General features: G+C 46.2%; 1 pseudogene; it reads right to left on the bottom strand.

Moving 5' to 3' along the window:
• Positions 1–3,911: 3,911 nt before the first annotated feature.
• Positions 3,912–13,310, bottom strand: LOC115394778 (NACHT, LRR and PYD domains-containing protein 1-like; annotated as a pseudogene).
• Between the last annotated feature and the right edge of the window lie 439 nt (positions 13,311–13,749).

Genomic DNA, 13,749 nt, shown 5'->3' with positions numbered 1-13,749 from the left:
GTAAGCCTTGTGTCACTGCTCACCTGCTTGCTGTGGATCTCGGGCAATACTCAAGTCTGCCAGTAGGAGGCAGCATGAGTAGTCTTAGAGGAAAGTGGTGCTGTTCCTCAAACCCACAAAGAAGCCAGTACAGGCGCGGACTCGGGGCAGAGAGCAGCATGTTTCTCCAAACATTTATTGTTTGTATTGCGTTTGCAGGTGAGTTAAGTGCACAAGTGCCATAGATATGTTTTGAGGAAGTCTACCCTTGCTTCACAGTGTTGTGTGTTATGTAGTTAATGTGTTTGAGATCAGTAGAGGGAGACTATCACTCGCATCAAGTGCTGATCTGGTTGTGTATTATGTGTTGCCATGTTATTTTCATGTGTTGTGTATTTGCAAAGATGTTTAAGTATACGTGAGCCACTACTGAAATGTGACAGTATTGTGAGTTCATTGAGTATATGTTAATAGTTAATAGTAGAGGCCGCACATGTTATGTTTTGTAATATTATTGTTTAGTTTTTGCATTATTTGTGTTAGAAAACTGAAAACCCACAAAGAAGCCAGTACAGGAGCGGACTCGGGGCAGAGAGCAGCATGTTTCTCCAAACATTTATTGTTTGTATTGCGTTTGCAGAGCCCCTGTATGAAAAATAAATTCAATTGGCACGTGGACATCAGGTGTCATCCTTGTGCACGTGCAACACCAGCATTGGAGAGGTCAGCCATTGGGGGAGGGTCAGTTAGTGTTGGTGCGTGACTTCAGTGTCAGGGGCCCCCACAAGAGCTGAGATCGATGGAGACCGGTCAAATATCATGTGGTGAGGGCACCTGATGAAGGTGGTTCAGTGTATACTGTTGCACCAGTTGATGACCTGGACAGGGTCAGACAGGTCCATCGCAGTATGTTAAAGGCCGTTGTTGGTGTGGATTCGCCTGGGTCTGTGGCTCATAACTCTCCACCTGTAGAACGGCCACTGTCTGAGTATGAGTGCTCCTCAGAGTATGACTTGTTGGTTGTTGGGAAACAGCCTGCTGTGGATGATGCTGGCATGCACCCCACTCATTTGGCCCAGGCGACCCGAGCGGCACCTCAGGTGCCAGGGATGCCGCCTCTTTCTGCTTCAGGCCATTTGACTGCTCCTGATCTTGGAATACCGGCATCTCAACCTGCTTCTCCAGCCAGTGGTCCCGGCCCTGACTGCCAAGCAGTGCGCCAGACCACCCGGGCAACAGCTGGCCAGCACTCCAATGTGCATCATCTGCCACGGTCAACTGAGCACGTGCGGGCTGTTAGCCCTCCCGCGCCTGCCTCCAATGCAGTGACAGCCTGGTTTAGACCGTGGAGCTAGTGTGATTTACTGTAAGTTGTCCATCGTCGGGGCGACGATGCAAAAAGAGGGGGTAGAATGTGGCAGTGTGGAGATTCTCTCTCCTCTCCCTCTCCTCACCTGCCCGTGGTGCATGCAGGTGTAGCTTATTGAGTAATCAGCTGGGAGTGCTATTTAAGCTGCAGTCTCGGCCCTGTGTCTCCCTCTGCATCACACCCATGCATTCTGGAGTGTCCCCTGTACAGCAGAAGTGCTCAGGCTTACCTGGGCTTGCTGATCAGTGCGTCTCTGCGTGTTGTGAGTCTGTTCTCCACACTGACTGTGGTAAGCTCTCTCTCTCTCCTTCTTGTAGCGCATGCTTTCTCCTGGCTCACCCGCTTGTGGTCGCAGGTAGTGTGCAGCTCCGCCGTTGTGCCCTCAGCCTCTCTCCTCATGCGTGTGTGGGTGTGTGTGTCTGCAGCCTGGGACAGGTATGTATGTTCGTGTATAACAGCTAGCAGGGGGGCTTCAAGTAAAGTGTTACCATTCATTTTGATATATTTTCAAAGATCTGTATATTTTGTTTATGAGAGATGTGAGAGACAGACTGTTTATTTCCATTTTGTGAACTGATATGATTGTGTGTGTTCATAGTTTTCACGGTTTTCCACAGTGCTCCACGAAATGATATCTTCTGTGAAAAATAAACCTTGATGTGGACATCAGTATGAAGCGTGGACTCTTTAAAGGTGCATTAAGGAGTTTTACAACCTTAAAAGTACTTGTTTTCCACCATAAATATGTTACACATTTTTAATGATGTGTACACTGTGCCCTGACATATTCATTACAAATACCTCTAACAGCGCTAAATAGTCACTTGAAAGTTGCAGTGCCGGTCCGGCACCAGCATTTTTTGGGGGAGAATTTGAAAGGAATGACGTAATGCGCGCTCCGGCTCGTTAGGTTTCGTTTTGTCCGCCATTACTCCGCCAGATGCTTAGTGAGTGTAGAGGGTCAAGAAGATAAAAGATAAAAAAACAGACACCCCTATTTTATTTTTATTTCATTTTGTTTCAAGATCAGTTATTTTTCATTCACAGTAATCTCAGTAAACACTGCAATCCCACATCCAGCCGCTAGGAGGCGCTTGGCGCTGGTGGTATGGAGTAGAGCAGACCGCAGAGGAAGAATAAACCTTCCTACATGGAGTTACATCAGCTCAACGTGCGTGTTCTGTCTTCTTCTCCGCCACAGCACGTTGGGACAACCATATCCATACTGCTGCCTTCTGAACACATTATCAGACGGGCAACATGAGCAACAACTGAGCAGGAGCTTCCAGAAAGTAAGAAAAGACTGGCTTCTAGCACTGCCACAGCTCCAGCACAGACTCCACCACGTAAAAGAAACTTAAGTCTTACTCGAGCGCTACTAAACGAGCGAGGAAGGAGCTCCCCTCTTCCGTGCACGGAAGCCACAGGGACGAGTTTTTCACTAAGCTGCATTATGCCCAAGGCCTGCAGGGGGCGTTGTTTTGCAAAAACGTTCAAACTCCTTAATGCACCTTTAAATGACCATCAGTTATACCTGCTGACAGGAGCAGCAGATATTTAGTTCAACTACTTGCAGACCTGTAGATGTTTTTTCAGCATCTTTCATAAAGGTTCACTCAAGCATATCAGAATGATTAAATTCAGTGAACTTGAAGGAGTTTGGGAAGCTTCTCATGAGCTACAGTTTTTCCAAGATAAAAAAAAAAACACAAATGTTCTGAATCCAAAACAAACTGATGCTCGAACTATGAGCTCAAAGAGAAACTAAAGGATTAAAAACAACCAGTGTTCACCGAAGGTCAGAGAGGAACTGTTCAGGTTCTACAGTGTGACTGAAAAGCAGCTCGTTGTTGATCCTGTCGTCATGCTCCTGACGGCTCTCAACACAGGCCGAGCTCTCGGCAGGAATACGGGTCGGCGGTGGACAGGACTGCGATCAACTTGGCGCTGGCGTCGGCTCCTTTCTTGCGCGCCGTGTCGATGAGTTCCCGAGCCTTGTCCGGCCGGAGTTTGGCTCTGAGCGCCTCGTTCTCACTGTCAGTCAGCACGCCGCAGTGCAACAGCTCGTCCAGCAGCTTGTTCAGGACCGGCTCCGACACCTTTTCCACGAAGCTGCAGCGGACCTGAAACAGCTTCTCCTGGGCTGTGATGTCGCTCGCCAGCCGTGGCTGGTTTCTGCTCGCCGTGGTCACCACAAGCATGGCTGAGAGGGGAATTAGAAATGGGAGAGTTCCACTGAGTTCATGATGCCTTGAGTTTCATCACAGAGGCAAAAGTCATGGATCACTGTGATCGTGAAACCAGCTGTTAAAAGGCAGGTGTTGCCTCCATATTGTTGTCCTCGGAGGACAGAACATGAACTGTGCAGCCGCTCGCTGTGCTCACCAGGCAGGTGGAGCTGGTGCTCCCACACTTGGGTTTTTTCTGCATCTCGCAGCACCAGGGTCACTTTGTCCGCCTCCGACAGCATGAGCATTTCAAACGTCGGGTGGTAGTTTGGTCCGTAGTTTCTAAAGAATTCTGCACGCTGCAACGAAGGCAAGCAGAGCTGTGAGTTCAAAAGTCACCGCTGGCTGAGTGGAGAGATGCTGGTACTCACTGCGGGCTGTATGTTGAAGTCCTGCAGCTGCGCCTCGCTGCACAGGCTGTAATACTGGCCTGTGTGCAGCAGACAGAAGGACGGAGCCTGGATGTGTTCACAGTCCACCAGCTGAGCTTTCACCTTCAACCACAGCAAACAGCTCGTCATGTTAACTTGAGAAACGTGGATGTAAACGGAAACGAGTAAACGAGAACGTGGAAGAACATGTAGAACTGGGAGAGAGAACCTTTGGATCATGTAGCAGTAGCCAACATATTCTCCCTGGGGTTCTCTTGTTGAATGTGTCTGTATTTCTACATGCTGAGATCTTCTGTCTGAGAGGACTGGTTCTTACCTCGCTCAGCGGCACGTTGCTGGGCAGCAGAATCACCCACAGGATGAAACCCTGTCTGTGCATCGGTTTGAGGAACAGCAGGATTTGACTGCGAATTGGTTTCATCACGAAATCCACAAAGCGTTTGACGAAGTCCCAGACGATGCCGAAGGCTGAAAGGTGTGGTACATCCACCACCACGTGGGTTTCGGTCACCTCCAGAGGCTGGATGAAGCTCATGCCTTCATCAGTGATGTGAGCCACAGAGAGGCAGTCAGAGAGCAGCGCTGGGAGGACAGAAGATCAACGTCACCTCACGTGTTACGACCTGAAGGGCTCTGAGGGGTCCTGATGGCTCATGGAGGAGTCTCAAGAGTTGTTCTGAAAAGTTTCTGATGGTGTCTGAGGGGTTTACACTGTTCGGCTCTGAAGGGTTCTAAATTATCCTGAAAGGTTTCAGAGGATTCTGAAGTCCTCTGAATGGTTCTGAAGGTTGTCAGTGCTCTCACCGGGTTCAGGCTCGCAGTGAGGGAGGTGCAGCTGTCTGATGGACTCCTCTGGACACGTGATGCTGAACAGAGCTCCTCCTGGAACCTTCTGAGCCGACTGAAGCTGCATCTCATCCCAGATCATCATCTCGTAGGTGGCTTCGCTCTCGTGAGTCACACTGAAGACCAGATCAGTCAGCGAGCAGTGGAACAGACCAGGACCGGGGAACCTGAATCTGAACCCAGGAGGGAAACGGCACAGTGTGGAGATCGTTCTCAGAAAGGCTGGAGAATTTTCAATCACACAAAATATTATTTTCAATCCACAGAAGGAATGAAAACGTGGACCAACATTTCCCACAGAGTACGAACACCACTAACTGACCATCTGCTAAAGCTGCTGCTGCTCATGATACTGAAGCTACTTTGTTGTATTTCTTAGACTTCAAGCCATGACTAAAGACAGTATTTAAAATGACTGGTGTGATTGATGATGACCAGTCTTACCTGTAGGACAATCCCATCTTTTCTTTTTTCACCTCTGGAGTGAAACTTGTCTGAACCTGAAATCCAAGCAGGCCCAAATTCAATTAGTGACTCTGTGCATTGATATCAGGAAGGAAACACAAGGACCAAAGAAGACACTCCTCTCTATTACAGATGAATGGATTTTTGGTGTGGTGGAGGTGTCTCAGCCTGTACAGGTGGTCTCAGAGTGAGGAACCTTGAACAGTCTTTAAAACAGTGCTGCATGAGGGCAACAAAGTTTCTAAGCACCTGACCTTGATGGTCCCAGATCCAGGTGTCATGGAAATATAGGCCCCGCATAGAGCACCAATTAAAGAGAAATATTCTTGTGAAAATAGATATTTTACGATTTAAATCCATCAAACCAGTGAGAAAACACTGCAAAGCAAAGTGAATACATGCAAAAATTGTCACACAAAAACACATCAGTGTGCACACATGTACATAACCCCACACTCTCCCTTACATAGAAGGCTATAGAAATGTCTCTCTGTAAAGATGCTCAAAACTAATAAATGGGATTCTCGAAAAAAATCACAAAATAACTGCAGCAAGCTGTCCGTACTGTAACTAAGAAAACACATCAGAATTCATAAATATAATACTTCTATAACAGAATATTAAATAAGCACTGAGCCGAATGACTGTAAGATCACAAACAGAGGTCCATGACAACGACGACTAACACATCATTACTCCTTTTGTTGTTGATTTTTTTTTTTTGTGCTTTTCTCTATTTTCATGCTTTGAATCTCATTCCCACACACCTCCACCATGTTTTCTCTCGGCTGTATTTGTATTTTGATTTGATGTTTGAAATTACTGAAGACTCACCTTGTCCACGGTCGGCGTCCCCACACCGCACAGAGTCAAGGTCCCAGCATCCACAAGGAATGCTAGGTATAGGGGCTCCGTGAAGGTGGTGTGGAAGGTATGAATGAGAGTTTTGGTTTCTCCTGACAACTGATAGAAAGACAGCGTGCCGGCCGGCCGGCCAGTCCAGAAACAGTCCCAGTCTCCTGACTCTGGACCTGAATGCTTTGGTGTGCCCCTGAGAAGTTGGTATGTACGTGCTCTTGTTGTTGTGTTTAAAGTAGAAACCTTCTAATAAGGTGCTGACGTGACACCAGGACTTGTCGCTGTGTTTAAAACTCGACTTCAGCCGTTCCTTCCTCGGTATACTTTTATAGGCCACGCCGACCCTCGTGCGCCCGTTCCACTCCACCTCCCAGTAGCAGCGCCCGGTCAGAGCCTCCCTGCACAGCAGCTGAGGGTTTGTGCTGAATCTCTCCGGATGATCAGGGTACGGCTGCTTCTCCTTGGTACGGCTCACCGTCCTGCCGCAGTCGGACAGGATGAGGGATTTGTGCACCGTGTTCAGGTCCAATGACAGATCACAGGTGACTGGCAAAGAAACAAAGAGTTTTCAGTGAGAACAGCTTCTGCACCAACAAGAGCACCACTGCTTCTCATTCAACCTGCAGAGACATTTGGAAGGAGTCCTGCAGGAAGTTTTCCTGACAGAACCTTCAGATCTTCCAGCTCTTCTGTGGATTAAATCATCTCCTACTTCTGATTCTTCACCTAAACACAAACTGACTGTTTCGAGGACTCCCAGTTCATCAGGACTCTGAGAGAACTATCTCAGGGCAATAAGCAACCACAATTTCTAAAGAGTAGAATTAAAAGAAATGAAAAGAGAAAGAAATGATTTGTAAATCTCATGAACTCAGGGCCGCACCCAGAGTTTCAGAAATACTGAAGTCCACCACTCATTATCCCCCTGCACATTAGCTACAAAGATGAAAATGAAGAGCACACGGAAGCATTTATTTCAAACAGAAGTGACTTCTGTGTAAGTGTCTGTGTGTGAGTCCTGACAGCCTGTGACTTCCCATGCTTGAAATCCTTCTGTGATAAAAACTGCATTTGCTGTTTTTGTGTTAAATGACATCCAAGCAGCACAGGATGCAGAATCCTCTGAAACTGAAAATCTAAACCAGGGAGATTTCTCCTCTCGTTTCATGCTCCTCCATAATTTTTTCACCAAACTTTGATTTGTTCTATTATTAGAACTGTTTGAACTATATAAGTAATTACAAATGTTTCCATTTGTCATCCAGTAGAGTAGAAACATTCCTTTTGGACAATCTGTCTTCTCCATCAACAATGTCTTGGTCAAGTTTTAAAGTTTTTCTCTATCAGACTGGGAGGTCCTGAGTCAAGCAACTTCAATGGGCAGCAAAAAAATAGAAACAAAAAAGAGTGGGCAGTGCTTCCTGGTTCCTGAGTCAATCAAATGAAAGTTCTAAAGGTTGGAGTGCAACAAGGAGCGCAGGTTTCCAAGCTTTTGGAGAACGCTGACTTTAACCAACCAAGAGAATTTTTAAAACTGGCCAATGCCTGTGAATTGTTTCAGTCCGGTTTCAAGCCTCTTCACAGCACTGTGCTCAGAAGAGGATCTAAATTCTGTCTTAGGAATTAAATTAAGAATGTGTGAATATACAAAACAAATCCCTATTCATAAAGCGTTCCACATGCACACTGGTAAGTAGACGTGTTGATGAATCGAAACGGTTCTAAGAGTCATTCACATTTACAAACACCTCAAATTAACCATAGATGGAAACAACACCCCTCTTCGTATTTATTTTTTCTTTACCGTTCATAATCATGGCAAAGACAGTAAAAAAAAAAGACTCACTTTTCTCAAACTGAAACACTTCTCAGCAGGTTGAAGCAAGCCAGAAAATGTTCTTTGAATGTTGGGAAAACAAACAATGAGAGAAATTGTGCCTGATGAGGTCGCCAGAGGGAAAAAAGATAGTCTGCCGTTAAAGTGCTGTCAGAAATCGTAAAGTGAACAGGAGCTGAACGAGCTTAGGGGTGGCTTTTTGTCCTCGTCTCTGGTTTCCAGAGAGTTCCAATAAATTGCGGCATAAATCCATTTTTATTTATTTATTTTTGCCAAAAGAATAAGCAAAAGAATAATTCCTAGTTGTGAATCGATCCTTGGTTTTCCTCACGACGTGATCCTGCCACTGGACTAACAGTTGTCATCTCAGTCCTTACTCTGACAAGGCTTTTGTCGGTGCTTCACTGAACTCACAGGACCCGGTAGAATTCTCCAAAGGAACAATAAGGAAACCAATCAGAGCATTTGCCTCTTGAGAAGCCGCTCTGTGAAGAGATTTTAAAAACTTCCTCTCCACAGAGCGCATTGTTCCTCAAAAAATTCGTGAGTATTTAAAAAACACTTTCATCTGCTGTCAAAGCTGAATTAAAGCAAACAGAAAACACATGCTGCATTTACACCTGCCGTGACCAGAGTTTGTTTGTATGCCTGGTCTGAGTTCTGTGTCAAATTTCATCTCCCAAAGCACAAATCCAAGTTGTTGAATCTCACAATTTGCCTGGAAATGCTCGCACACACTCAACAGCACACAAAACTGTGTACACACAGTTGATAAATGAAGGCCCCGGAGTATTTTTCCATTTTGTCCTCCATGCTCCTTTGTCTTCCAATTTTTCACAAACCTCTCAGTCCTCTCTCTCACATCTTCAGTCTCTCATCTATTCTGTCCTCTTCCTTTCTCACTCTGTCCTCCTTCTGCTGTCTTCTTGCCTCTGAACTTAACCTTTCCCTGCCTCTCTCCGCTTCTTTCTCACAGGAAAAGAGGAAAGATAGAAAACTCACACAGATGACCAAGACTCATTCAGTTTTCCCTGGGTTTTACTGTCATGGCAGACATGCAGTGGTACTTACACTGAGCGAGAAGCTGTGTGTTCACCCAGTGCTCTTCGTTATGGTCCACACTGAGGAAGAGGAGCACAGAGTGAGGAGCAGCACTCTTCACAGTCTTCCTGCTGTTTGAAACACATTGTCATGTTTTCAAGTTTTTTTCTGTACTTCTTGAGGTTTTATGCTTTTGTTGGTGGTTCTGAGCTCCCAGACATCAACTGTGGTCTGACTAAATGTTCCTCCTTGAACAATGTGATCTTAGTGGACATGTGTGTGTCCTGCATTCACACACAGGAACTACAGGCAGGAAAAATGTGAACTCTTCACTCCTCAGTCTGTCTGATGGAGATTCAGAAGGCTCTTGTTGTTCACTATGGGACGGTATAATAAACCTGTCGTGTGACAGTGCTGCTCAGTACACCTACTTGAGTTTCTCCAGGCTGCATTCGGGGTTCTGCAGCCTCTCGGAGAGCAGCCTCACCCCCAGCTCTCCTGGGTAGTTGTAGCTCAGGTCCAGTTCTCTCAGATGTGAAGGGTTGGATTCCAAAGCTGAGGCCAGAGAGGTGCAGCCCTCCTCCGTGATGCCACAACTGGACAACCTGCAGAGAACAGGACTTATCGGGGCTGTTCCAGCTGCCCTGAAGCTCCCATATTTTATCAATGGCGTCTATAAATCTGTTTAATGGCTGAGACTATTTTCTGTGTGTGTGTGTGTGTGTGTGTGTGTGTGTGTGTGTGTGTGTGTGTGTGTGCACGTGTGTGTGTGTGTGTGTGTGTGTACCTGAGGACCTGCAGTTTACATTTTGGACTTCCGAGTCCAGCAGAGAGCAGCTGAGCTCCTAAATCCTGCAGCGGGTTTCGACTCAGGTCGAGCTCCTTCAGCTGGGAGTCGGAGCAGAGAGTCGAGGCAAACACCTGACAGCATCTACTTCTCAGGCAGCAGCCGGGCATCCTGCAACCAGGACACAGAGCTGAACCCATGTTTTCACAGGACAGCAGAGCAGAAACACTAAGAAATCCAGCAGCAGCATCTCAGACTGTCGGAAAACTCCCACCTCACCATCCCACTGTTTGAACGCTACAGAACAACACCATCTCACACACTCACACAAACAGCTGAACATGGAGACAGAGAAAAGACAGAACATGACAACGTTTGGAGTCATGTTTCCATGACGACTGATCATGATTGTAGGGAGCGTGTCATGTTTGTTTTTGTTCCTGTTGATAAAAACCACTGTTCTTTCTGCTGCGCCACTTCCTGCTTTGTCAGATTATATATTAACTTAATTGGTTCTTCTGCAGAACTGTTAAACAAAGCAAACAGATAATGGCCCCAGAACTACCAACTAAGCAGTGCTCCTTGGTCTACAGAAGCCTTTTAGGATTACGGCAGCAGTTGGCGCACCCTCCAGTGTGGCTCATTTCACATTACACTCACTCAGAACCCGTTCTGTGCTCTCAGTGATTCTCAGCGAGTGTCATATTAACCTGCTGCTGGTCAGCCTGTTCAAATTCTCATCTGGTTCGTCCTAAAAACAGAAGCTGATTGTGTTCCAGTGGAGCAGACTGAGTGACTGCTGGAATCAGTGTTCATTGAAGGTCACATGTGAAAGTGATCTTGTCTCCAAATACCTGAATTCCTCCAGTTCACAGACTGGACCGATCAAGGCAGTGGGAATAAGAGTGAGCAGGGTTAACTCGTCATCGATGTCCTCACGGCTTTCCATTGTCTTGGGCTTTTCAGAAAGGTTGTCCTCGGAATGTGCCACAGGATTGTCTGCTTCATGCTGATAACTGTATCTGCAGTTATTCAGGTCCAGAACTCTCAGAGGGGATTGTTTGGACTGGAGGACGGAGAACAGCGCATGGCAAGACAGAAAATTCAAAGAGAATCCAGTCAATCTGTTAAAAAATGAACACACACAAAAAAGAAAAAAATATATATATTTAAAAAAATCACAATAAGCTGTCAATAAAATTGTATGAACTGTATGAAACATCCTTGCATGTAACACAGCATCAAAAACTGAACAATTCAGTTACTCATTTGTTTATCCTGTTGAGGGTCGTGGGGTGCTGGAGAGAATTCCAGTTCCTGAGGACGAGGACAGGGCCCACCCTGGACAGTTCACCAGTCCATCACAAAGGGACAGACAGCCACACCCACATTCACACCTACTGGGGCAATTTAGGGTCACCAATTTACCTCACATACATGTTTTTGGATTGTAGGAGGAAGACGGAGAACCCGAAGGGAATCCACGCACATATGAGGAGAGCATGCAAACTCCACACAGAAAGGCCCCAGATTGTCACGGTGCAGGGTTGGAAGGACCCAAGTGCAGGCAGCACAGGTGGATCAAAACTCCTCTATTTCCAGGAACACAGGAACAAGCAGAGCTGATGCAGGTGAAGAAAACAGACAGAACACACAAACAGACCCACAAGGAACCGACAGGGACAAGCAAGGGAAGCAGGCTTAAATAGGACAGACACAGGTGAAGCACACTAGGGTGATAACGAGGCAGGTGACCAGGCAGGAGAACATGAAGAACAGCCAGGAGATGAACAAAGGACAAAACAGGCCGTGAGCACCCCCATCTGGCCGCAGAGGTACGGGGTGTAACACAGATGGCATTTAAAAGAATACTCCGAAGATTTTGGACCCACGCCCTATCCCTGTCATTCACAAAGTGAGATAAGCTCATAAATACCTTTTTTGTGTCTGTGTGTCCAGTGGCTTGATCCCAGCTGTTAGCATTGTAGTTAGCTTAGCTCAACTGCGGGAGGTGAACAGGAGACAGAGCCAGACTGACAAAAGTGGACAAAATACTCCTTCCAGTGGTCCAGGGGACGGCTTATTAGCACATGAAGTAAATCTGAATGGTTATAAAACATTTTAAAAGACGTGTTATCTTTTCAATCCGTTAAGATAACGTTTTGATACATGCAGATCTGCACAAGCATAGTGCTCCCTGAAGGATATACCAGCGCACAGTGGCTGAGTCTACGGCTTCTACTGCTGTGCTCCGGTATATCCTTCCGCGGAGCAATGTGCATGCGCAGGTCTGTGTGTATCAAAACGTTATTTCAACAGTGTGAAGGACCGAGTGGTCACCTCAACTCGGGACCAGCTCGCCTGGATCGCGTTGGAAGAGGATTGGTGGAAAAATGAGGTGGCGGTCCGGAGGGTCTTTGAAAACTCTCTTGTTTGTTTGCAGGTTTAAAGTCACACACCCTCACAACAGGCTGTTGACAGAGGCTTCTCGAGACTGACAGCCTCACAGGTGCTCTCTCCCCTCCTTAACAATGGTCCTCCTTAAATAACTCCAGCCCAGACCTAATCAACCAATCCCTGGGCTGGGTCAAACCAAAATTCTAGGAGGGGTGTTTCATCATCTTAACATTATTCACAATAAGGTTTTAACCAGATCCCCAGTGTATATCAAAAATAAATGAAAATATGAATTCAATTATGCACAAAAGATTACCTTCCCCACAAATCAATTCGTCAGAACATAAATATTTACAATAAATACACAACTGTGCTCCCCTTCACACCATGGACTGCTCCTCCCTGTATCAGCCAGGTGAAATACAGCTTCCCCAGCAGGCACGCTCAGCTAATGTCAGCCGGGCAGAGGGAAGGAGGAGTAAGTGTGCGTGGTGAGTGCATTGGTGGTGTTTCTGCTTGTATGTGTGCTCAGGGGGTAGTGGGTACCTCACTACCCGTTCTCCAACAGCAGCCACGCCACTCCTCACTTCCACCACACTCCCCACTGTCACACATGTGAGAGAGTCTCAGTTTTGTATGAGAAGGGGCTGCTACCTTCTCACAAACGGATTGAAAAGAAAATGCGTCTTTTAAAATGTTTTATAACCATTCGGATTTACTTCACGTGCTAATATGCTGTCCCCTGGACTACTGGAAGGAGCATTTTGTCTACTTTCATCACTCTGGCTCTGTCTCCTCTTCACCTGCCGTAGTTGAGCTAAGCTAACTACAATGCTAACAGCTGGGAGCCAGCAGCTGGTTGATCGGCCCCAAAACGGTAATTATGAGCTTATCTCACTGTGTAAATGATCGGGATAGTGCGCGGGTCCAAAATCTTCGGAGTATTCCTTTAACTTCAGCAACAGCACTAAAACATTATTTTAAGAATAATTGAATTCAGCAGTAAGAATTCATGACACACACCTCAGACTCTCCAGTTTACAGTCTGGACTATCCAGTGCAGCAAAGAGCTTGCGATGGTCATCAGTGAAGTTATGAGAAAAACACTCGACACTGAGGTCTCGCAGGTGTGAGTCTGCTGACTGAAGGGTGGAGAGGGAGGCCAGGTCGCCAGAATACAAGTGTCCATCTTTCAGTCTGGAAACAGAGAGAAACCAGAACAAACCTCAGCGTTCATTTGGGTGCTTTAGGATGAATATCAAATGAGGGGTGGATTTAATAACTTCTTTGAACTTCTACCTGCTCCTTTTTGAGCACAGTTCAAATATTACTGCATAAATGGACACTTGCTGCTATTATTGTTGCGCAAATAAAGAGATTGATTGATTGATTGACAAATAAGCTGCTGTGACTCCAATAAAGGATCATTCGGATCATATGTCTCAACAAAAAATCTAATTTACCTAATTTTAAAACAAATCTGACACACATTAAACTATGAAGAAAATCTCTTCGATAAACAATCACAGGCGAATTGGGATATTTGCCGA

The sequence above is a fragment of the Salarias fasciatus genome, chromosome 9 (genome assembly GCF_902148845.1).
Source record: "Salarias fasciatus chromosome 9, fSalaFa1.1, whole genome shotgun sequence".
NCBI lineage: Eukaryota > Metazoa > Chordata > Actinopteri > Blenniiformes > Blenniidae > Salarias > Salarias fasciatus.
The sequence above is the reverse complement of the archived record's forward strand: the minus strand, read 5'-3'. Positions and strand labels throughout refer to the sequence as shown.